Source organism: Zootermopsis nevadensis, unplaced genomic scaffold (assembly GCF_977971745.1).
Source record: "Zootermopsis nevadensis isolate Lab colony 2312 unplaced genomic scaffold, Znev_1.0 Znev_ptg000004l, whole genome shotgun sequence".
Classification (NCBI taxonomy): domain Eukaryota; kingdom Metazoa; phylum Arthropoda; class Insecta; order Blattodea; family Termopsidae; genus Zootermopsis; species Zootermopsis nevadensis.
Window position 1 is genome coordinate 1,581,456 of NW_028259136.1, and position 26,239 is coordinate 1,607,694.

At 37.4% G+C, this 26,239-nt stretch overlaps 1 protein-coding gene across 2 annotated transcripts in view; it reads right to left on the minus strand.

Annotated features, from left to right (window-relative positions):
* The window catches only part of Cbp53E (Calbindin 53E), a 94,471-nt gene extending 68,824 nt beyond the window's left edge, over nt 1–25,647 (minus strand). Inside the window, exon 1 of one of the 2 annotated variants that reach the window (XM_087342828.1) lies at nt 25,453–25,647. The gene's annotated coding sequence lies outside the window, so the exon portion shown is untranslated. The remainder of the gene's footprint in view (nt 1–25,452) is intronic. The other variant, XM_022058466.2, reaches the window with a different exon arrangement.
* Between the last annotated feature and the right edge of the window lie 592 nt (nt 25,648–26,239).

Below are 26,239 nucleotides of genomic sequence, written 5' to 3' on the forward strand. Positions count from 1 at the left end.
TTCAACCTGTAAGTTCTAATCCACAAAATCTAATATAAGCCACTTCAAGAAGCGGTTAAAGAAAACCAGAAGCTGATCGCTTCTTACCGTAAGTGCAATAAGATTTGGTGTTTTTCTCCAAAGATTCAACACTTTCGTCCTCACAGCAAAAAAATGCCTCAAAAACAAAAAAGAACAGCGATTGGGTTTGTGACGCATAGGCGAGCAATATTTACGAACGGCTGAGGAAATTCTGCAGCCCACTGAACTAAAACACTTTCACGGCTGATGAAAGATGGAAAAGACAGAAGAGTACAAGTAAAAGCTGAGCTTTGTGAACTTCACCGGGCAGCCGATAGAGCAAGCATGCTTCAGCGGTTTGTAAATATCGCTTACCAAGTCTTCGTGACCTATGAAACTCAAACAACGCTCATTTTTTCCTGCTCATGGTCCTAGATTGTGTCTGCAGGTTACTGTTATACTGTTAGAATGCCCAAAAGCTGTTAGTTACACTTCGTCCAAAAACATCTTCAAGTTAGGGAGGAAAAAGTATTCGTTGATTGCGACAAGGGGACTTGACATTGAGCCTGAAGCTCTACCTTTCTTATTCCAAACAGACAACTAACTTCCATTCAGTGCTCTTAAAACATTACAATGCTTATTTTGCACTGTGGTTTAAGTATCTGCAAGACTTTGCTGATTTCATGATCACTTATTCGTCTGTTAGAAGCAAATATGTTGTTGTCTGTACGGGATATACCCATCTGATGGTCGATAAGAGGCCAGCATTTAACATGCGCCCATACAAATGCAATAGTTTAAGATTTACTAAAACCACAAAACATTTCGCCCGAACGTTATGTTTTTCATCTTCAAGCATAAATCAATATAGAACATATCAAGACCCTACTTTGAATGACGTGTTATTCACATGGCAGCCGTGTTGATATTAGAGACCGGGGATTACCAAGTATGGAAACGGAGTGGCCTCAAATGCCACGATACCCACGCATAATTCACGAAATTCAGTTGAGTATAGTTGGCATATAAATCTCTTAGCCTACGTTGGCAGTTTTAGTTCCTGAGTAGCGTATTCAGTTTGTGGTTGAAGTAATCTTTTTCTGGCTTGTAAAATTATAGACTTTATATTGGGCTAATCCCCAATTCAGGATGCAGCTTACAGTTGGCGTAAGAAGATTCGCTGCCTCAGACTTAATTCCGAGTTGTAACAAGTCTGAATACGTAATTAGAAGAGGAGTCAGATGAAAAGAAGGAAAAACAAAAAATGCAAACTTCGGTAGTATTGTTAAGATTTGTGTGAATATATGTTTCTTTCGACGTATCGACGAAGAGGTTGAAACAGTTCGTAACTCGTTTTCTGCCATGTATCCGATTCGAATCTCGAACAAAGTACATTGGTTCCGTTCTGGAAAGTTCGCGGCTTTCCTCGGTCTTTATAGAAAAAATTTGGTATGGTATCATCACAACACGGCCATTACGTATACATAATTATTATTTCAGTATTTAACGCAAACATAACTTCATATTTTATACGTCATTATTTAACATTTATTTAAATACAATTTAACAAATTTCAATCAATATGATATGTATATTGAGGTTTAATTAGTCGTTCGTTTCAATGTAATTTCGTGCATATGCCTCTGGGGTACAGGATAAAGCGCACCCCTAAATTAAATACGGCACCTATTCAAAACAAAATTCACATTCATAGAAACATATAAATGTCCACACAGCTTTATAAAAATGTCGGTCTATACACCGTAATGTCGGTAATGTCTATAATCAGTTACAAGATTTCTCTACGATAAGAGAGTTGCGTGCAGGAAACAATGTAATTTGGCAAGCCACGTTCGCCTGTTAGTATTTTGACTATAGCTATAGCACTTATCAGTTTACAGGTGGAATTAACTGCCTACTGCAGAGCTGGGCAATTATTTTTTTACTTTGGAGACCGCAGAACATCTCCTACGCCATATCAGTAAATAAAACCTATCATTAATTGCAGTGTCATTTTCTCAAGTAACGACATCCCTTCTGGGAATAATCTTATAGTATTTCTATTCTTTAGAATAGTATTCTGATATCTCATATTTTCATTTTCATGATGACGAAACAGTCACATTTACACACACCCCTTTTCCAATTCCTTTTAAGCTGTTGCGAAATGTTTGTTCAATCATTATTAGGTCTCTAAATACGTAAGTGTGTGCACATTTTGATGAAACGTTTTGTTTTGGTACAATATTTAAAAACTATATATACACATAAAATTTAATCTATGCACGATAATTAAATCCTTGCCAACGGTATGCTTCAGATGTTCAGTTTTTCTGGAGTAGTTGTGTGTGTCTAAAGCCAAATTATGTTCATATGTTATCATGATTGTCTTTAAGTTGTGTAAAAACTTGATATAACAGCTTTATATAAATGTCTGTGTTTCTGAATTTGAATAGTAAAACAATATGGATATAGGTGAACTATTTTGTTGCATCTATTTCCATTATCACAATGGCGAATGTTAAAGGAAGAAAACAAAGGATTAAATTAATTGGAAAATACACAAACGATGTATGTCATGCAAATGCCACAGAACCCGCGTGCATAACAGAAATCCCCACTAAGCTAACAGAATCCGTCTAATCGATTGAATAGTTAAATCAGATCACATCAGTTTCCGATTCCACAGAATCCGTCGGAAACGAGCTATTACATTTCAGAATTTGTTTCCTTCGACATAATTATCTCCAAAATAATAATCCCCGCCGTCGTTAAATTACAAAGTTTATTATACTATTTCAGTTTTATGGAATTAGTGCCAAAAATTTTATCCTTACATATTTTTATCTGCTTGTGACGCATGGCCTTGGCAAATATTAGACACTGGAAAACTTATGTATATTTGGTTAGCCGTTCACGATGACATAAACGTGAAAGCATAGAACAGATTAGAGACAGAACGTAGAGAAACATGAGGAACCACACACTGGCTTATAAGAGTTATGAAAAGAAGTTTTAGCAGTCAGTCAAAGGCTTCGTGTTTAAAGAATTTTAAACACGTTTATTAGATTCTACGTTATCTCACACTAACCAATTACGACTAGCCAACTAAAATATTCTGAGTGACTAACTCCATGGAGCAGAGGTCTTCTTCATAAACTAATAGCACGAACATGGCTGTCTTCTGGATTGCAGCGCCGTGTAATATGGTAGAAGTTTACAAAAGTTTAAGACGTCCTTGCTGCCTCCATCATTAGGGCCGTAACGATGGACTACACGGCGCTACAATCTAGAAGACAGCCATCTTAAAAATATTTGTACACAATAGGCCTAATTATCATGAATGTTCATAATGTTCTGGTGATCACAGTTCCACAGTTGACTGAATTCACGTAACAAACCGTCAACTAATTAAAAAGATACTTGCAAGGACAAAACTTTTAAACTACAGAGATAATAGTACAAACCATCTGCTGTAAATTAACAGCAGCTTTTCGTTTTCACCAGAGAGCCAAGGGGTGTATTTATGAGTTTCGCATAATTCTCATGACAAATCAACAGAGATTTCCGAAATCGATTTCTGTAATGGAAAAGCGCTGTATTTTAAGTGTTAACTAAATTTTTAAATATTACAGTGATTAAATATTTAATACACCAGAAAATATGGCAATTTTGTCCCATCATTTTATATCACTGCAAATAGCATATTATATTTCAAAAGCTGTGATAAAAATTATATTATGACATTCAGTGTTTGTATCTTATGTCAAATTCTCAGCTCATAAGAATGCCCTTTCATTTAATTGGGTAGAGGAAAAAGTGTGCAAAACGTAAAAAATGTACCGTATCAAGCACTGAAGTAAGTTTTAAGTAGGTCGTACAAATATCAGTCTATTTAAATGCATAAAAAGTTATAAAGTTCTACAGTTTCTTATAGTCGTTCAAATCTTTAAGGCTTGCGTCGCCAATTAAGGCATCCAGACTTAAAATTAGTATAAAAGCGTCTCGTAAGCCTGTATGCATGCTAATGAAAGCCAGAGCCAGGAAGAAAAAATCCTAATAGGTGCATTTTCCATAATGTTGGCTCGTTTATACACGACATCGAGTCGTGCAGTGTAATCGCCGACTTAATATCCCTATTTAGACGTTGAATGTTGTGTTTTACCTCATCGTTTAAATCACGCCATTAACAATGAAAGGATGGAGAGTTACGAGCCTTGCCGATCCCATAATTCTTGTAACATAAGCCGTCATTTGTTTCAGTTTCCCATTTCACTCTCTGACTCACAAAATCTCTATAACGAGCCAGTATACGGTGTAGACACACTTAATTTGATACACTGGGTACATTCTCATTGTTTTTGTTTTAATTAATAATATATTCTTCAGTGGACGTTTATAAACCAAGAATACGGAAAGATTCAAGAAATTCTTTTCGGATATTTGGGATAACCAAACGCGTTCATATAGTGGTTAGAACTTCTGTAGGAAATCTGCAAATAATATCAGTCAAATTAATGTTTCGAATAAAAAACTGGATTACTGCTAAAATGTTCAAATTAGCACACCGATCGATAGCCTGCTGTCTGTATGTCCTATTTTAAACTGTGATTAGATTTGTTGAACATCCTGTACTCGTTTGATAAGGATTGAACTGAAGAGAGGAAACTTTGGAGTGCATTGTTTTAGGTTGAGCGAACAGAGACCTCTACGTCGGTTATGCAACACGCGCGCTCCACCAAGTTAACACGATAATGGTTTGTATGACAGAACGACGATCTGAAATCTGAGAGCTACATGTCGTCAGAACAAACTCAATGAGCAAAAAATTGGACGGAAAATTAGAAGTCGGACAGTGACGATACCGAACTAAACTAAATAATTATTTCTCACTTCCTCTTTCTCAGATGTGGCTCTTAGAAAACTGAATTTCAATTTTCAATCACTTTAAAATACTGTAGGGGGCATTATACCTTAGGTACCTACAAGTATGCACATACGATCAAACGAACGCGTATAACTTGCCCGGAGAATGGCCAACCCGGTTGTAATAGCAAGCACAAAAGTGAAAACTGCGTAAACCGAAGTGCAGTGCATTCCACTCTTATGTGAACATGGCATTAACATCTCCAAAGCCATCCAGAACAGCAAAAATCATTCAGAATGGAAAGAAAGCTTGTGAAAACAGTGTAGTCCGGTCCGGATTCCACCTTTCCAGCACTCCTCTGTTCGTACCCGGCTTCAAACAAACGTAGAGGAGGAAACAAAAAGCTAGTGTTGCTTGTGACAGCATCCGCAATGCAGAGGAGAAGAGGAACTGGGAAATCGTCTTTGGTTTCCTGTCCTCCCCCGCTTCGTGCCTCTCTCAGCGGCCATCCACCGGACAGGTCGCTATCTAACTACTCACAAAATCTGCTGTTGCCAAACAGCGGTAACTTTACCACGTGGACACACCGTATTTCAAAACACTACAGATATTTTCTCCTGCCTTCCCCACCCTCCGCACAGATTAAATAAGTTAGTAGGCATTGCAACATATCTGAAATAAACTTGCTTGAAACTCTGTAAATATCAACTGTCGGTTGATATATCAATCAATATATTCAGTACAAACCTAAGCTCCTAAAATAATTAAATATTTCCACGCAGAAGGTTCCTTCTCATTGCACACTCTTAATTAAATATGTGGCTGAAGAAGACAAAAGGCAATTTTTCATTAAAAACATATTCCGCATATGTAAGATTTGAGGTTTTCACAGTGGTGAGTATGAAGATTTTTGTCTTCTGGGTTGTTGCGCTGTGTAGTCTGGTCGATGTTTACCAACGTTTCAGAGGTCATACTGCCTCCATCATCAGGGCGATGAATCGCAGTATGACTTCTGAAACGTTGGTAAACATCGACCAGACTACACAGCGCAACAACCCAGAAGACAGAAATCTTCATACTCATCGCCCTGATGACGGAGGCAGTATGACCTCTGAAATGTTGGTAAACATCGACCAGACTACACAGCGCAACAACCCAGAAGACAGAAATCTTCATACTCATCGCCCTGATGACGGAGGCAGTATGACCTCTGAAACGTTGGTTAACATCGATCAGACTACACAGCACAACAACCCAGAAGACGGAAATCTTCATATTCCGCATAGCTTAATTCAAACTGCTCAAAATGTACAACTTTCCAGCAAGAAAAACGCGTATCTCTGTCAATAATTGGTCAGTAACAAAGAAGATCATTGACTCAGTTATAGTAACAGAGTGTAAGTGGAGGTGGCTGAGATATAACGCACACGATCTTTCTGAAGGAACATTTTGAAATGCGATTAACTAACTAACGTGTGCTACCTTACCTAACCTAATCTAACCAAACCTAACGTAACTGAATACATAATAGAAACTTTCTTCTAATGATTTCACAGGGGATTAAAACAATGGTTCAATCATTACACGGTATTTATTTTGGTCACTGTGTATTTTTTTAGAACAACGCAGTGGTCTACACAAATAGACAGGCAGACAAAACGCTATCACTTTTATGTTCCTTTCATTCATTTCCTTAAAAAAAGTTTAAAGATTGATGATTAATTCATTGAATACTCTATTGGCTCTTCATATTTCCGTAGCAAATGTCGGTCAACAAATGTGAAAACTTCCGAAATCTAAAATGAATTTTTTTTCAGCTTTACAGATGGTTCTTAGTTCGTGTTCAGCAGGCATGTGAAATTCAATATCTACTAAGGGCCAGGACGAGTGGGACATGCCTGGTTTACACTGTAAGGTAATTCTATCATCAATCACATTGCACATGAGCTTATCTGAATCTCTGTTCTAAACAAATACTGCTACATCAGACAGTTTCATATTCTTCAAAGCATCGCATTTATTAAACTCGTGTTGAATTTCATGCTTAAATGAATGGAAATGTGTGCTTCAACATAGAATCCACATTTTTCGTGCGTGTTCGTTCCGATTTTGAAAATGTATTTGTTTATTACGTATGTTCATTTATGTTTTACATCGCAGATATAAATGGCTTGTTTCAGAATGAATTACACTTTTTGAAGCAGAAAGTTAGTTTTCTTTTTATTTCCTTATATAGACTTATTCACATATTAAAAATATTTCCAAATATGGAACTTCTGCAGTATAGTGAGTTGTACATCTTATGTAATTTACACATCTTTGTACAACAAACCACGTTTGATATAGTTTATGAAATTCGAATTGTTTAATGTAATGTGGATCTTTTGGTGGACAGACAGAAAAATTAAATTCGCCTCGCAATTGTTAGTGTATAGTCTCCAAAGAAGATTTTATCGAGACGTTATTAATATTTACGGAGTGTATACGGACAGACATACAAAAACATTTTACTGTGTACATGTACTTAACGCGTAAGACACCGAAACGAATATACAATTACAACTAACCAGAACACTTGGAGTTCGGGAAGTTCGATTAAGGCAATTTCAAGGAGAATTTTCCGTGTTGGAAAATTTACACAAAATTGCCGAATACAGGAATTAGGTCTATGTGAGCAGCTACTTTGTACTAGGAAGCCTGACAAGTACATCAGCGTGTCTGTCTGTTTGTCTACAGAACTCTGCAGTCTCAACTCTGACGAAATCCTACTTCCACAAGAAGGGGAGATTTTCTTTGTCGTGTTCCTTGAGCAGGTTCGGTGCCATCTCCAGTAAATATACACAGTTTCCCTTACGTATTATTTTAAGCGATGCCGACGTAGTTACATCAAATTCCGCGAATTTCGCAGACTCCTCTGTAATTCAGTGACGAGTGCTTCGGCCCAAAAAGTAGCGCTCCGTCAGACCACTCAAACTAATGGAATATAAAGTGAATGTTTTCTAATAAAACGTTGGCATATTAGTGTTGTTATTATTTTCGCGTATTCTGTTTAATGTATGTATTTATTAGTGTTTGCCTGTCATAGGTTTTTTATTGCTGGAAAACACTCTAAATAAGAAACTGAGATCAATTGAATGTACCTTAGCATTGTGGTGCAATTATAGGGGTAATAATAACCCATTTCCACACTACCTGACTTCTAGATAAGGATTCGTCACTTTACTACCTTGATGATGGAGACAGCAAACACCTCCGAAACGTCGGGTGTACTTATACCAGACTTCAAAATTCAACATCCCAGAGAAGTCATTTTCACACTCGCCGCCGCGAGAACCTCAAATCTCATCTACAACTTTTATTTCAAATATTCCTTGACACAATGAGTAGTTAAAAATCAGGTCTAATTGTTAGCTCCATAAAGTGCGACTAGCTCTGAGATAATGGGTTTTTTATCTACTGCAGTATATTTGTGTATGTAATAAATTATCCAAATTATCCACGAGGTATGAAAAATTGCAAATAAAGCATTTGGCAAAAGTATCAACTCTTGTTTTAGTGTTGAGAGCAGTAAATGTATTTCAAGTGTCCTTCGCTACTGTCACATTCTCTCTCATTGTTCCCTAATTGAACAGACGTGTTGGCAAAACTTCAATAAAATCACCAACAGAGCGACGAGAATAAATAATTGTATTCAACTTTTATATAAGTTTCTGCTTATAGGCAGAATATGCAAAGACTTTCGTTTTATGTCTAAAATCATTAGTCCTGTCAAGACAGGAGACAGAATCACAAATAAGGGATGATTCTGATTGTTTTCACGACGGCCATGGCGATGACAGAGGTAGCTTAATTCACGGGTTCTTTCAAGGTAACAGAAGTTATCTGATTGAGCCATTAGAATTAACTGCTCGCTGTTCATTGTCGAGAATATCAGTACAACTGTGCCACAGATTATCAACTACCTTATATAACGCACAACGGCACCTTTGATATTTTCGATTTTGATTCGATATCAACAAACTTATTAATATTATTTACATTATTCTCCACAACGTTAACTGCATCATCATTTCAGACCTTTCAAAATTAGCTGTATCGGTATGTTTAGAGACAGAATCTGTGAAGCACAATGCATTTTGAGAAATTAAAATGCACCAATAATAAAAAAATTCTCGCCCTTTTCTGAAACCTGAAGACACATTCCCATATTAAAAAGTGGTCGTTTTTCACGCAGGATTCGAACCCACGATCTATGTGTTTGAGCGGTCAAAACCGACCTATCTACCATATTAATTGACTGTTATAAACTATGGCAATGTGAGTAATGTTCGTATTAAAGTACGATACAATTAAATATCACCTGATCAATACGATACTCTGGCAGTAACGAGACGGATATTATGGGACATACAACAGCCGACTGCTCGTTTGTGAACAAGTACGTAAGCGTGGGCGATCATACACACAGTGATGTGTGCGTATTGGAAAATGTTACTGTTGTATGGACAGGCTGGTAATTCAGTGGAGCTGAATGAATGGGCGTTTGGTGGGCAGAGATGAGGTGGAGCATTACACCATTTTGAAGGGCATAAACGTAATACCACAGTCCACGGGTCACACAAACACACGCTTGTATGTGCAGACCTGAAAACGGGCGATGTTTCCCAACTTCTCCCCTTTGTACCTGCTTTTTGTTTCACCAAGCTCTCTACATTAAATGAAATTAAAGTTGCCATGCACGAACGTTCGACATGTACGAGTATTTACTAATCAGATATTACTCTCAGAGTATTTTAAAAGTAAATTTAAATTTAACTTGATATCGACTTTAAGTTTAGATTGGTATGATACATTCAGTTATTTATGTTTATTTGGAATCTGTATTATACCTTTAAAATAAAAATAATCTCTTTAATATTTTAATAATTAAACAATTGAATTAGCTGACTCGTCTATGAATGGATTTAAATTGGAACAAGTGTAATGTTTTAAACATAACTCGGTGTTTAAACGCCGTATTACCTCCAACTATATATTATAAAAATGAAGATGGCTGATCGCAAGGTTCTTCTTTGAAAAGTGTGTCAGAATTTCAAAAACTTTTCATGTTGCGGTTAATTTATGTTCTGACTATTAGCAATGGATAAATATCCGAAGCTGGCGGAAATTTCGTTGAGAACTCGCTATGTGTGTCTACACCAAAACCCACTGAAAATATTATAAAACGACTTAAATATTTATCTGCTCTTAGTATAAAAGCCACTGTCCATCACGCCATGGTGGCGCCTATGGAGGGGTTTGGCTGAGTCTGCGTTTGGCAGGTGTCTGGAGTTAGGAATACGATTTTGTGTTGGTGCATTTGACAGAAATCTATTTTTAGTCGCTGTGAACGTTTTTTCACTTTTAATTTGCTATACAGAGAAATTTTATGAATTTTGTTCTTTCAACGTCATTTACAAAGATAACGCATTACTCTTTAAAACAAAATAGCTTCATTCCCGTCAAATAACAGGTCATTCTGCACTTGTTCTGTGGTTATAGCTAGTCTCCCGTATGAGATTCTGACGCAGAGCAGTGTAATCGTTAATATCCACCTGTGATGGTCCGGATAAATGTTCATTCATTGCTATTTTATCTAGTGCTTAAACATGAAAGAGTTAAGTCTCCGATAACTCTTGAGGTTATTCGTTTGTCTAAACAATTTTCTTTTGTGTTTATAGTAAAAAGTGTTATCTCTTAAATTGTAAATAACACATACGATTCGTGAAATTCATCTCTAAATCTAATTAACGATGATGTTGAATTACTCATTTCAATTTTTGGACTTTTTCAATCGTTATTATTAATGTTTTAAATCTCTCTTTGGTTTTAACTTATCATTCTCTAATAACTTAAATATAGGTGTATAAAATCGATAGTGACCTCGCAAATGTCCATATAGTTTGCATAATTAAACGTGTGTGTTAGGTATAACTAATGACTAATTAAATCGTTCACATTTCGATCGGGATTCAAGGATGACGCAAACAACTGTGAGATGCAGTTGCCAAAATTCTCATTCTCCTGTCTAGTTCCCATTACATTACTTTCCAGACTACAGGTGACAATAAAATTCAATTACCATTAACTTTATGTATAAACTGGACAGAATTCCAATTAGAGGTAAACTGGTTTATATAGACGTTGTACCAAACTCATAGCCTGACACAATTAAAAATCAATATCCACCATATGAGTATTCAATTTGCGAATGCCAATGGTGTGCAAAACAACGGCATATACTCAAACTGTTATGAACACAACTGCAGTTAAAACGGTTACATTTAATTCTAATAAAGCCATTTGCTAAATCCAATTATTACGCATTACATTTCAATTAATAACACAAGCCGACTTGGAGATTCTGTTCAGTCACATATTTAAGAGTGATTTTCATATTATTGTGTGTCATGTGGCATTGTCAGATAATTTCTGGAACGAAATAAGTTTACAAACAAATTAAAATATGAAATTTGTGTGTCGAAAACTTAGTAGCGATTTTAAGTGGTAAGTGTTCTTTGCTGAAAGTTATTTAGGATTATCATTTTACACGGCTTGAAAAGTGTCTAAGTTTCTTCAAAGTTTTTCCTTAGGAAGAAAGGAGGCTGTACTCACACGTGACACAGCGATACGAGTGACATCTTGCCAGTCCCTGACAAAAAGTAGACCTGAAATATATTGCAAACGACATACTGTTGAGTGAGGTCTCAGGTTCTCACGGTGGTGAATCTGAAGACGGCTGTTTTCTGGGTTATTTAGCCGTGTAGTATGGTAGAAGTTTACCGACTTTTCTGAAGTGCTTGCTGATTCCATCATCAGAGTTATAGCATGGCGCAGCAACCCAGAAGACAGCCACCCTCAATATACTATCATTTCAGGTCCGGTTATTCTCTCATTTCAGCAACATTTTAATGTTGTTCGCTCGAAATGTACCAGGACGGCGTCCTGTCGCATGCGACCAGAAAAAACTCTATTTTAGATTTCGAATCGTACTTACATTACAAAATTTCGGATGCGCCCACAAAGATCAGTTTTCTCTCAGTTTCCCCACAATCCAGGCCCCTTCACTAACGCGCATTGCGTCAGAAACAATCCTGGCGACTGGCGAGGAACTTTTGTGTTGCAAAGTACAAACTCACAGTTAGACTTCAGCACGAGGGGCTTGTCAGTTTAATAGAACATTTCATTCTTGAGAGAAGAGAGTGCTGAGAACATGTGAACCTAACACGACTAAGAAACTTGCATGACGACGAGATTCATAATTCATAAACTAAAATGTTTCCGGATCAAACTGAGGAAGATTAAATTGGCGACACATTTAAAAACGGATTTGAAGATGGGAAATTAGTGCAAAATCATTGTCGGAAACTTGAAAAGTACGAGAATTCTGATGACGTAAGCAAAGTTGCTATAATAATATTAAAGTGAATCTGAAACAAACAAGTTGTAATCTCATTAACTGGATGCTTTTATCATATGGGGAGTTATCCTAAACAAAGAAACTAACTTTCGGATTTCATGAAAAGGCGAGTAAATTCTTGGCCAGTTGTGTGGCTGTCAATTTCTGAACGTCTCAGCTCCATGCAGATAGTCCGAGAAGTGAGGTACCAGACATATAGTACACCTGAGGACCAACGTTAAACCTGACTCACGTCACTTTGCGCACCACGAATTCCACATGAACTGACCCGAGATTAGAACCAAGCATCCAAGGTCAGAAAAACATGTCTAACGTATTGAGCTATAACGCGGCTACTTCCAGAATAAGTAAAGCATAATGTAACTGTTAATTGACAAGCGAAATTTCCACGCTACTTTGTTTTAAAGCGTGTGTACAATTCGTCGGAATCGGAATCCTAAAATGAACCACATCAAGAACCATCGCTTTCAATAAGTAAACCTTGCCGCAGTCCGGCATGGTAACCATCAGATCGTAATGAACAAATACGCACGGCGTTACGCTGACATTAAGTTACCAAGACCCTATCATCCGTCGATTTGGGTACATAGCCTGCGTGGTTAGTCCTGATACACAACGTCCCTTATACCCCTGTTGCACTAGCGTCGAGAAGTCCCCCAGGACCGGTAATTACTCTGTACAGTCCAGCGTGTGACCCTGCGCCCAGACTGCTACACTGGCGTCGTGTAATTTGGAGACTGTGGGACAATAGCAGATAAATTGCAACAAATTTCAAGCTGTTGGCAGCATGGAAATTCACATCAATATAACCTCCATGCCATTATTCGAGTCCAGCATTTTGCTGGACCTTCATCTCTTGTAGGCATAACCTGTCAAGTATCATTGTGGTAATCAAATCAATATGAATAAGATGGGATGGGCAAACAGTACGGATAGCAAGAGATGATAAATACTAACACAAATTTGATCTGGCTATGAATGGAACACCTAGGTAGAGATGGAATAGTGACATTAAAATTAGTAATAGACGAAGTATGAAAGGATTTATCTGGATCAGGACAGAGACAAATGGTCGGATGCTGTGAAAATGATAATAAACATTCTGGTTAAAAAAAGAAAAGGGAATTCTTTGACAAACTGAGACTATTAACTTTTCTGCATCAATACTATGTTCACACACCTTTCTCTAAAGTCAAAGCCGTCACTTCGTAATACTGTGTATGGAAATTTAGCCTCAAATTAAATTTATTTAAATTTTGGACATATAAAACTAGATATCATTCGTTAAAATAGTATACACATAACAGATTATTTCGTTTCACTGAATCATTTTTCCTGTTTTGTAAAAGTAACGTGTAGATTGCCTTAAAACACGGAAAAGGTTTCATGAATAAATGCTATGGTTATATATTATTATCCCGCACATTAGTCCATGATTTCGGAAAGGTTATTTTGAGGTCATAAATTGGATTTCCTTACCTAATCATTGATGAAATGAAATTAGAATAGAAATAGCCCATACTGCTGAGAGCAGCTTTACAGGCACTACAGTAAACAACTATAAATTGTGCCGTCGAACCTAATCAACAGTAAAAATATAATGTATAAAGACATACATATCTTTGTACATAAATTTTCCTTTTTCCATATCCATGATACCGATAAATACTTCAAACAAAAATTATGTATATATATTATTTCCATTGATTTGGGGTGAGATATTTGTTTAAAATTTATTTTAACATCAATATAGGCTATAGGTTATTACCGACTGGTATGAATTTAAATTAAATAATTTTTTCTTAACACGGTACTTAAATAAAATTCGTTTAGTGCACACCCAGCACCAACTTACAACTTATTTCGTGGGGCAGATTTGGAGTAAATGTGGACTGGGAAGTAAAACAAATCCCTCTTTCCAAATACATTTTAAACGCTTCTTGCAAACAATGTACGAAACGCCTGTGAAAGTACCTCGGTAAAAGAAACAGATCAAGAAGAAAAGTAAAACTTCGTCATAAAATTTCCACATTAGATCGAGCTATCTGCACTAAGCTTACATGCGACAATAACATAATACGCACGATTACGTTTAAGAATTATCTTTCAACCCGCTTTCCTTATTTTGTACGGAAATAAATCCTTGTGCTACCATCACGCCGATAAATCTGTCTGTCTTTTCCCTGCTTCATTCTGAAATGGTGTATGATAACATGAAAATATTCGAAGTTTGCTAAGAAAATATTTGCGTGGAATGTACAAATCCACAGTAACTGACGAATGATATAGCTTTATCTGTGGTATTCTGTTTCATAGCAATACTAATTGAACAAAATCCTCTTCCAAGATTGATGACGTCATCACCCGTGATGACGTTTTTCCCTCAAGCTTATAATAACATGAGAATGGCTGGAAGAAATTTTATGAAATTGTCACTGTAGACTATTTCAAACTCATACTTTGCAATCAGTTACATTCTAATCAGCGTAAGTATAATCTGGCAAAGACCCCAACACAACATACCACTTTAAATGGAGAACGATCATGGTCATTAACAATCTCTGGCTTTAAATCAGCATCGGAATACTGAGCATTTGAATAAATGAGCGTTCGCGTGCGTGAAGTGGTGTGGGAAGTTTGTAATCAGTTTGCAATGTACAGTAAACCTTCAGTTCCCGACCGCAGTAATAACACATACACACGCACTGTTGCTCTTTTCGCACTTATAGGGAACTTCCGACCGTTCTAGCTACATAAGCAGATACCTGACATAACACATGGTTGCAAAGGCATAGCTTACGAATATAAATATAATGAATTCGTATTAAGAACATTTTCTAGACTAACAAGTCTTTAGTGCTTGGCGAGAAGGGCTTCAGTGAATAGAAATTACGTAAGACTTGAGGTTCTCACAGCGGTGAGTATGAAGATTTCTGTCTTCTGGGTTGTTGCGCTGTGTAGTCTGGTCGATGTTAACCAACGTTTCAGAGGTCATGCTGCCTCCGTTATCATCGCTCTGATGACGGAGGCAGTATGACCTCTGACACGTTGGTTAACATCGACCAGACTACACGGCGCACCAACCAAGAAGACAGAAAGCTTCATACTCATCGCCCTGATGACGGAGGCAGTATGACCTCTGACACGTTGGTTAACATTGACCAGACTACACAGCGCAACAACCCAGAAGACGGAAATCTTCAATAGAAATTACGTTGGGCAACCATTCGTGTCAAACATCAAAGAAATTTGTATGGAGCTTGTCTAGATACTCCTTTCTTCTCATCGAGCCAGAAAGTTTGGATGACCTTCAGATGCTATTTCAAGCAACTTCTACTAAAATCAAAACTTTATAAGCTATTTCTGCAAGACCAAAACTAACAGTATCCTCCTATTTATAAATGAGGTTTCCAAACAAACTATTTTATTCATTTTTGTGCCCATAAACAGTATCTTAGTACCTCAGCAGGTCTTCTCCGTCCCTGAACAGTGATACACAAGCCAAGTTTCACATTCATACAAACTAACTAACTCCGTGGAGCAGAACCCGTTTTGAGAAACTAATAGTCAAGAAATTTCTCTCATTTTATGACTCCCAACTGTTCATTATCGTCTTCACTTACGTATATAATATTCTGCAGTTTTGACGTTGAGACTTTTCTCATTCGTTGTTCGTATAAATGTCACTTACTATAGCTGCGTGATTATAAAGTCGCTCTTGATCGTATTGTAAATAAACGCGTATAATCTTTAGTAATAATTGTGTTTTTATTCATTTTTTGGACGTCCTACACATTGTGAGGCAGAGACAATAAATGTCTTAAAATGTTAATTTGCCGGTCCCGTGAGAAATAAAATATTCTGTACTTCTCTCCATTGTGTATCAAGTTCAGTGGAACAAGATAGGCCAAAATCACAATGCTGCCCTATTGTACTTCCCTGTTCCTGGCAGTCCGGCAGTGGTTTTATCCCATCCCATCTGCATATACTACCCTCATCTCTGCTGTCTCATTGATTTTTTTCATCAAATATGCAAAACTACGTTCTCCTCCCCGCGCGTCCGTCACCATCAGTTGTTCTGTTGTGCTGTGCTCGTCATTAAAAATCCCCAGCTTAAAATCCCTTTGATGTGTCGCCCTTGATCGAAGGTAATAAACAGTTTAAATTCGTGTAACCACCTTCACTGTTTTAGTAATAATATTATTTTCCTTCCCCCGACATCCTGCATAACATTCAAAGAGATATTTATCTGATCTACTACGTTAAGCGGTTTCTTGGAATTCGTATTGCTTTAGAAATTTTTTACCTGTTAAAATGTTTTCGAATTCTATTCCAACGAATAAAGAAACTGAAGTACTGTTATATAACATTGATTTGTTCCTGATTAAATCAGGGATAATAAAACAATAACAACATGCATTATGCATGGCGGAAATTAGAAATGCATACACATTTTAGGCTAAGAAACCTCAAAGGAAGGATAAACGTGGGAGATATCAGTCTAGATGATAATATGTTATCAAAATTGATAAGGCTGGGACTACATAACTCTGACTCAATACAGAGATGTAATGGAGGACGCTTGTGAACTCCGATTCCTTAAAACGAATAAAACTGCCTGGTCGATAACCCTGCACCACGAAGTGCGTTTGCTTTATGCGACTCTGTTGGTCTAAGCTGGCATAACTGACACAGTAATTGTAATATTTTAACCGCTGAAATATCCATGAGTCAAGCACCTGAGGCACCATGGTTCACGTTTTCAAAATAATTTGTTGGAACTGTCAAATTAACTAGGCCGTATCGTACCACTAACGCTCACAGCCTTGGCTTGCCTTTTCTTTGAAAGAACCAGTGTTGTCTACGACTCCGCTCCAAGTTTAAGGAGACATTTATCACAATATTCATGCTTGAAATTCTGAGATTCTATCTCATTGATTTCAGACGAGCATATTGATACTAGATATCAGTTACTGTTCTCCCCTTTTCAGCCTAAAAACAGTTTGCGTTAAGCTCGTACCATCCCGCAATAGACGGTAAGTAATTTGCGGTCGTCGCGCGTTTATGTGTCGATTTGCGAATACTCGAAGATTAATGTAACGTTGTGTAATAATGACGGTGCTTTAAGACAGATTGGGCTGGAAAAGGGTGTGGTCTAAATGAAGCGTCTCTCATAATTCGTGGAGAGAAAACAAAGACCGCCCGAGCGAAGTCGCCATTTACTTAATGCTGCTCTAAATCAACGACATGGATAGGAAGGAGTCGCTCTGTTTTAAGGCTCCAGTTAATTTCTGCGTATTAATACCAGAAGAAGACGGCGGGAGGGAAGGTACCCCGTGGTACAATTGTTTTATAATTCTATAAAGATGATCTGGAAAAATGCCAATTAAAATTATGCTATTCGTCATTTCCAAACCTTCTGTTGTTTCTTCTGTTGCGAGATAACAATACTTGCTTAAGCATTACAACTAACATTGTCGCTTCAGTATTATAACACCAAGTCAAGACTGTGCAGTCTGACTGAAGATGTGTGCGAAAGTATAAATATTGTATATTCATCATGACTAGGGAGTCTTAACGGACTCCTTAACAAGTGGCGTCTCACAAACACCAAACGGCCTTTGAAGACTCTGCGCATAAATCCTCGGCGTTCTATCCGCGGTAACAAACAGGAAATAGTCCAGGAAAGGGAGTCATTAAAGGGGCCGAGTTTTCTTGGCAAGAAACCAGCAGAGATTTTCTATTCAGTAATATTTGTCCAGAGACAGATAGGGGTCAAATTACGATGGCAGAGCATATCGGGTGCTTTTAATTACGGATGAAAGTGAGCGACAGCGTGACTGAAGGCAATAAAATTATATTATTTCGTTCTTATGTCAAAGCCTGACATATTAAGTAAGACACTGTTACTTTACAAACACAATTCAAGTTATCAACAAATTTAACAATAATTCTATAAAATCTTGTGGGGCGATCAGCCGCTTCAAATGGTTAAAAGGCGAAACCGACGTTTTAGGGATCATCTCTGTCTCCATTATCTGATTAGAACTCTGATGATGGGAACAGAGATGGTCCCTGAAACGTCGGTATGTCTTTTAACCATTTGACGCAACTGGTCGCCCGAAAAGATTCTATTGAGTTACGTCGACGCGAAAGCTTCAATCATATATTAACAATAATTTTCACTGGTGGCATCCTGGATTATTACAGCAATTTTTAAACACGGGCTGAAAATACCTGATGAACCAAATAATCTGTGTTCTGAGGAGGATTTACAGAGAGAAAGAGATAAAAGAATTGTGGAGGGGATGAGTAAGAAGGGAGATGCATCATGTCTTGGCATGATATCAAGATGAGCTGGGACAATGGTTAGACGTTTTACAAGGTCGTGTCCTGAAGGAACCGAGTCAGGAAGTGAATTAAGCCTTTTTTTGTAGATATCCCAGTGCAGCTGTGAAGGACGGATGTATACGTAAAGATTATATGTATTTCTATTTAATTTGAAAACACCCAACGCACTAACAAATAATCCAGCCTTTAAATTTGAGGTTATGCCGTCTTCCTTCAGCAGTTAAAATTCTGCTGATCAACAAACTCTTCATTTCAACACCCGAATATCATCAACATAGAATCACGAAACTGACCCTTCCTGAGCCAGTTCTAACTTGTATTCATCCCAATGATCTCTCTCTGTCACATGCATTTTAATATTATTTCACACATATACAGGCTATGGACTCACTGGCGCGACTAGCCTAAAGGTAGTGTAAGTGATCTCTCCATAATGAAAAAATTTACACACGGCTAAGAGTTTATAGTGTCCGCTTGTATTTTAGATCGTTTCTAAATCTTGAGACAAAACAGAAAAATTCCTCGAATTAAATATAAGAAAATGTGAAGTCTTTGTCACAGCATAAAATCAAGAAAAATTCATTCGTTGGGCGAGACTCGAATCCGAGGTCTCTGCCGCAAACATTTATGTACGTCAGGTCCAATATTTTCATTTGTTTTCGATAACATAGTGATTCAAAAATGATGTTAGGATTTAGTTCACTGTGGAATCTTGGAAGGATACATTTTTGTGAAAACTGTTCAAACAAGGTAACTGTCATGTGTTTTTAAAGCAAACTGACTTTCAAAAATCATTTATAAATAGCAAGACGCATTGCGGCGAGGGATGGCAGGAGGACATACATTAACTGAGAAAATGGATGGAATTAAATCAGTGAAGAGAAGAAGACGGAAGCTAAGGTACTTGTAAAACAGAAAAATAAAGTTAAGTTTTAAAAAATTAAGATAAGTAGCACGGGCCCTAGCAATGGTAAGCCCCCCTTTGTTTACGTATTTGTTTTGGGTCCAGTGGTTGACTGCTCTAAGCTAAGTAATGAACTGACGACCGCGTTCCATAAATTACGGTAAATTTCCGCCTGAAGAATTCTGTTTCTCCGTTATGCATGGATAACCGCAGCAAATAAATGACCTTGAGCCACTGCAAAACCATATCAGTGCTGGGATCCGAAGAGGAGCGTTCACCACTCTATTTTCACCAAGTCGTAATGGAGGTTAAAAGCTTGGTGTCAGAATTCTGCGCAGTGTCGAAGACAGAATTATGAGAATCATTTCAGTCTCTTGAAATGTAATAAAGATTGACGCAGGGAGCTTCTCAAGTCAGCTCTGTCTTACGTCTGTACTTAACTTTATTATCGCCGCTCGGAGTGGCTATAAATCAAAATGACATGGACAAAGAATACGTCAAAGTTTCTAAGTACTTTTTCAGAGTTATTGTGGAAATAATTCTTCGGGCCAACTTTACAAGTACTTGTCAAAATAAAAATTCTGAAGAAAGATTTGGCATTAATGAATTACTCTAAAGAAGGCAACAAGCTTGAAAAATAGTACTCAGTAAGTTGTTTAACGAAGAAGAAGTCGATTACAGCAATTCTCAGATTAGAAGCAAAAGTTTCGTATTACAATATTCAAATAAGTTTAATTTCATTAATTTTGTCTTTTGTTGCATACGAAACACTGAACAGCAGATAAAAAGTTTGATTTCATTTTCTCACGGAGGTGAGTACGAAGATGGCTGTCTTCTGAGTTGCAAAGTCGTGTGCTCTGGTAGAAGTTTATCGACACTTCAGAGGTACTTGCTACCTCCATCATCATCGCCCTGATAATAGAGGAAGAAGCTTGTACCACAACCCAGAAGACAGCCATCTTCAGGAACGAACTCCTTCGTATGGCTGCTAAGACTATTTCAATCTGATCTGAACTTCAGATTTTCCTGAAACGTGAAATGTACCCGCCCCTTTTACCCTGATGACGGAGGCAGCATGACCTCTGAAAAGTTGGTAAACATCGAGCAGACTACACAACGCAACAACCCAGAAGACAGAAATCTTCATACTCACCGCTGTGAAAACCTCAAATCTTACATAACTATGGTCATGTTTTTTTATAACGAAGGTTAAGTGTATTACACTGACCAACTGACATGGCATGGACTTAACATTAATTTCCACAGGGATACCAGTAGACTACGCATTATCGATCTTATTCTCTCTAGCCTACAATTTTGCTGTTTAGGATTATTGACTTTTTAAGGCCTTAGGGGTTCAATTATGCATTCCTTTGATCGTACTAACCTTACGCTGCATTTCGTTATAGCCTTGTGGACTTCAAATGCAGCAGTCCTATTAAAATTTCGCTTAGCCGACATCTGAAGAACTAAGATTAAAAACTGTTTTGGCTTTGTCATTAAAAAAATTTAGAATATTAATAACGAGTTTTAAAGTTTTAATATTTTAAATACTTGTTTATTTGTTACAATATCACAATGTTTCATTTTGAGCCAGTTCGTACAGCATATAAACGAACACAGTCGCAATCTCATTATTTCAATCCGTATCTTTTTCGGTAGATTCATACAGCTCTCACTACAAAATTGTAAGCCCCCCCCCCTCCTCCCAGTTACCAGTCAACCAAAAAATGCTAACCTTTTTACACGTGCCCCTCTGTTCAAATTAGACGCTTCTTTAATGAAGTGCACAATCTTTCATCATCTGCACACGTTACAGCCAATTTTCTGTCTAGACTCTTTAATATTTTCAGTTAGGAAAAACATTAACCCTGACTATTATTCTTCCTCTTTCACAAAAGAAAGCACATTTCCGTAGATTGTTTGTCTGCATTTTCTTTTTGTCAAAGCCCATCTTTCACATCCACATAGGAGTGCTGGAATGCACAATAATTTTGTAACTTTAACTTTTATTTACTTTGAGAGTAAGTTTTATTTCTCAAACACCTTGCAACAGTGCCACATATTTCCTGCAATCTTTAATTTCTGTACATCACAGGTATGTTCAAATGTAACATGAGATAATAATAAACATATCATATTTTAATGAAGTTATCGTTTTCGCAGACAAACACATTTTTGAGACAAATAAACTTAGTTCAGAGGTCGAAAGAAGGCAAATATCCCCCCCCCCCCCCCAAGACCGTGTTATTAAATGAAAGTAAGACTTCTTAATTTGTAAACCTCCTAACTCCGTTTATACCTGAGTCAATATAATAATCACACACAGTAAACGCGATTTTTAAAATTCATTACGCCAGTAATTCTTCTATTCAAATACACAGTGTGATTATACAAGCCTTTATAGCGTATATATTTATAATGATACTCTAATTAAATTTCCCTCGTATCATTAACTTAATAACACTCACTTTCCTGCTACACCAGTACGATCATTAAAATTGTTAGAGACTAATGCCAACAGTTCAGATCATAAAATGCAACTTCTATGACAATCTTGTTCATAGTCTGGCAGGATTGCACCAAACATTATACTGCGTTGCACAGTGAAATTAATAAATGTAAAACGAATTTATCAGCATCTGCAGGTCTGATATATTCTTTATGCATTCAGAACTCCTGAAGTAACTTCTCTGTATCATAGGTCCACATTAAGAAAAACATAAACAGATGTTATTTCTTCGCTCCAGAAGGAAACTATGGATTTAGGTCTACCGCAACGTATCAGGCATTCATTCAATAGATATCTGCATGCCATCCCGCTAGCCTCAACTCACATTTCCGCGATTTCTGTCAGTTCTTTTTAGATAGAATGCCAAATTCCACCACTGTAACCCGACCCGACGTTTCTGAAACCTACCCTGTTCACAAAGCCGTATCAAATTGTCCATCGTTCCATTTTATTCGAGGAATCGAAGTCTTAACTAAATAATACAGGACTGAAAGACACAGACCCCCCCCCCCCCCCCCCCGCTCTGACAGTGATCTGTGACGTCATGTACAGGGAAAAAAGAGCTGGACGCTACCTTACGACGAAACTTACTGCATGATGGAACTCATACCTGCAGAAACTCCCAAATATTGATAATGTCGATTAAAATGTTTCAGCTGGACAATAATAACAATTAGTACTAAGACATTAACTTTCGATTAAAATAAATACGCCTTCGTAGACAAAAGTAACACTTAAAATAACTTTACTTAACATACATTAAGTTCTAGCGATCTAATTTAAACTAAAGGCTACTTCCCAAACGCAGGTTTATTTTTATGCAAATTACACTTTAAATTCTGTCAATAGCACCAATACTACACAAAAACGCATTGTTTTTACCTTCCTCGTACAACCACAGCCGTCATTCTGAATACTACCTGCAATTAGTTGATAGTCGTGTAAAGGAATTGAGAATGTTTGATCATTTTACTGTTCTTTATACGATCGAGACAAGATATTTTTTAAAAATAATGTAATCAATTAGTTCTGCAGGATCAAATAACTGTTAATAAAGGTAACTTATGCAGATATAAATTGTAGTATTTGAGGTTTTCACTGCGGTGAGTATGAAGATGGCTGTCTTCAGATATAAATTCTTGACTCAGGGTTTATTAGAATTTAGAGAACTTGTTAATATATAATAAGAACCAAGTTTCGCGAAAGGAGAGTTCCAATAAGAAAACATATAAATTTTCAGAGCTTCCAGAAATGTATACTAAAATAATACCGCTACCCTTGCTGCAACCGCCCTTCCGCTGACTGTTTTTCTTCTCACTCTGGTTGCCCCGGGATCAAACCCAGTAGCGTGCCCGGTTTGCTCGCGGTTACAGCTTGATATAAAGCGGAAGGATATAAGGGATAATAATTGGGGTAAGGTTTGTCGGCGAGCAAGATTTTCCGACCCTCAGGGATTATACGGGGACTGTGATAGTTGGAGCGGCCGTGCGCCAAGGACGTGAAATCTGTGGGGATGACAAACTGCAGACCACACCGAAGTCACCTTGGAAATATTTCACCTTTTAATTCCTTTTACCAAGTTATTCTTATTTTTGGGCAGCGCGATGATTCGGCTGTTGTATTTTGATCTTGAAGTTTAATGAATCGAGGAGAAACTGTCTGCTTGCCTTTAAGAACCGAACTTTTAGAGAGCGAGCCCCAACGCAACCTCGCTTTTTATATTCCCTGATCGTAACAGTTTTTGAATTTTGAATTGAATATGACAATCCGATTCGTCCCCCAAAAAGTCACTTATGACGTCGGAAACGTGCCGAACAGCCACATTCAAATTTCATTGGTCCGAGTCGTAGTGGAGCAGCGGTCATCTGGCAATCGTCACTTCACACCTACTAGGGCGCCCCAAACCAACGGTCACTAAACCGAATGTTGGGGGAAGAGACTTTCACACGCCAGGATGGCGCCACTCTCTTTCCCAATGTGATACATTGGACAAAGCCAAAACTTAATAAAATCACTCAAATTTTGATGAAGTGAGGTGTACCAAGTATCATCTAATCACACCTCCTTCGTTCATATAAACCAGATTAATATGCCAAAGTCTAGTTTACTCCTCATCTCAAGTTTCAGTCCGTTCGGGAATTGAACCACGGACCTGGACTGGCACAGTATCATAATCTATGACGTCAAACAGAAATCGTCGTTGTAATTGCAACCAATCACTTGAAGAAGTAAATGTAGTCAACTCCTGAAATGCGGTGTATATAAAACACAGTACTCCTATACCGAACATACTTCAGACAACGGATGTTACTATAGACAATCAGGTCATCAAATTACAGCCTTCTGGGATATTTCGCCTTGTAGTTTTGTAGAAGTTGACTAAAGTTTCAGAGGTGCGTACTGCCTCCATCAACAGAGCGATGATTTCGACGACACTGACTGCCAGGCACAGCATCCCAGGAGACTGTCATCTTAACACCCTCCGCCGTTAAAACTTGATATCCCGTTCAGAGAATCTTTTGTTCACAGCCTTTTTCCTGAATAAGATTTGAATATCCAAACATCTGATAATATCTGTTCTGACAACATTGCAATGATATTAATTATAAAACTGAAACTCCTTACAACATTTATCATTAAGCACATATAAAAACATAAGTAGGATGAATTGGAATGACTGGAAAGAGATTTTCTTTAGGAAAGTATATGTAATTTAAGCACAATAATCCTACTGTTATCATGCTGAAAATGTCATATTATATGTGTTTAAGTGCGTGATATTTAAAAATAACTACGTAATAAATAATTTTAACGTTTATAAAATTCCGTGAAACAATCTGTAGTGCTAAAGTTTCGGTGATTAGTGACAAATAGTTAAATAAATATTTTAATATTTTATACAGCTGTATTTTCCATACTACTTCTCAGGAAAGTTATGAAGTAAATGTGATGCAGATAGGAACTTGTCAAAACAGGTTCAATAATGTGAACACAATATAAAATTACAAATAGCCTCTACTCTTAATATTGGTACCAACTTTTACAGTCCTGCTTGAAGGAATATGAAGACATGCCTTGCTTTCTTTGATAAGGACAAATTCGCATCTGCTGTAATTATTTCTAAAAAGAAAGAGTACGTAAGGCAAATTACGCTAGATAAAGTCATAGCTTTAACCATGTTAAGCTACTGAATAAAGTCTTGTTTGTTAGTAAACATTTTTGGAACTGTAACACACATTTCATGAACTTACTTCTTCTAAACATGCACCAGTTTTTTTAACAAGTACCGCGAGTAAAGTCACAGCTCAGACCTCGCGCTAATTTTCTGCGATCGTTCAGGTGAACAATTCTGTTCCTACCTTGTGACGTTCAACGCGAGGCAAAATCCCGGTGAGCGAGGAAGACAGCCCAGGACGAACCGAACTAGAAGGCTGCGAGCTGTGTGCTGGCTCCAAAGGTGACAGCGCTCTTCGGGGTGGGTGGGGTAGTGGCGGATAGAGGACGGGGGAGACGCAAAGCAGGCCCATTTTGACCGGCGTACTTTCTTCCCGCACTGAGCATGCGTCACGATCTTCTTCGGTGCACCACGGTAAAATGAAGAATCAACAAAGAAAAACAAAAGAAGACACTCTTATATTACTTATAACACAGAGAAAGATGAAAAGAGAATACATTTCAATAGCGACTATGTACGTGTAATATAGAAGAGAGGTTGATATAGAGCAGAACAGACCAACAAGGGAACTAATTACTGAAAGAAATGAAGTGGGTACTCAAAAAAGGCTGTTGCCGGAAACAGGAGGAGAAATAACAATGTAACAAGTGAGAAAAGAGGAAGGCGGGATACTTGTTAAAGCGGCTAAGCATCTTTTGAGTAAATGGCAACACAAATGCGCAAATATAATATGTGAATGATATAAGGGATAATTAAACAATAATAGAGCACTAAAGATAGAAAAATGTTGACTTGTTGAAAGTTGTCCGTGAAATGTTTATTGATGCTCTGTAAGACGGGCTTAAGTCAAAATAAATTTCTATTGGTTTAAGCTCTTCTTACCGACCACCGAAGGTATAAAGCTCAGAAAAGAAATTATTTGGATGATTTTTAGAACACATAGAAGCAGCATCTGCAAATCGCCCTTCCAC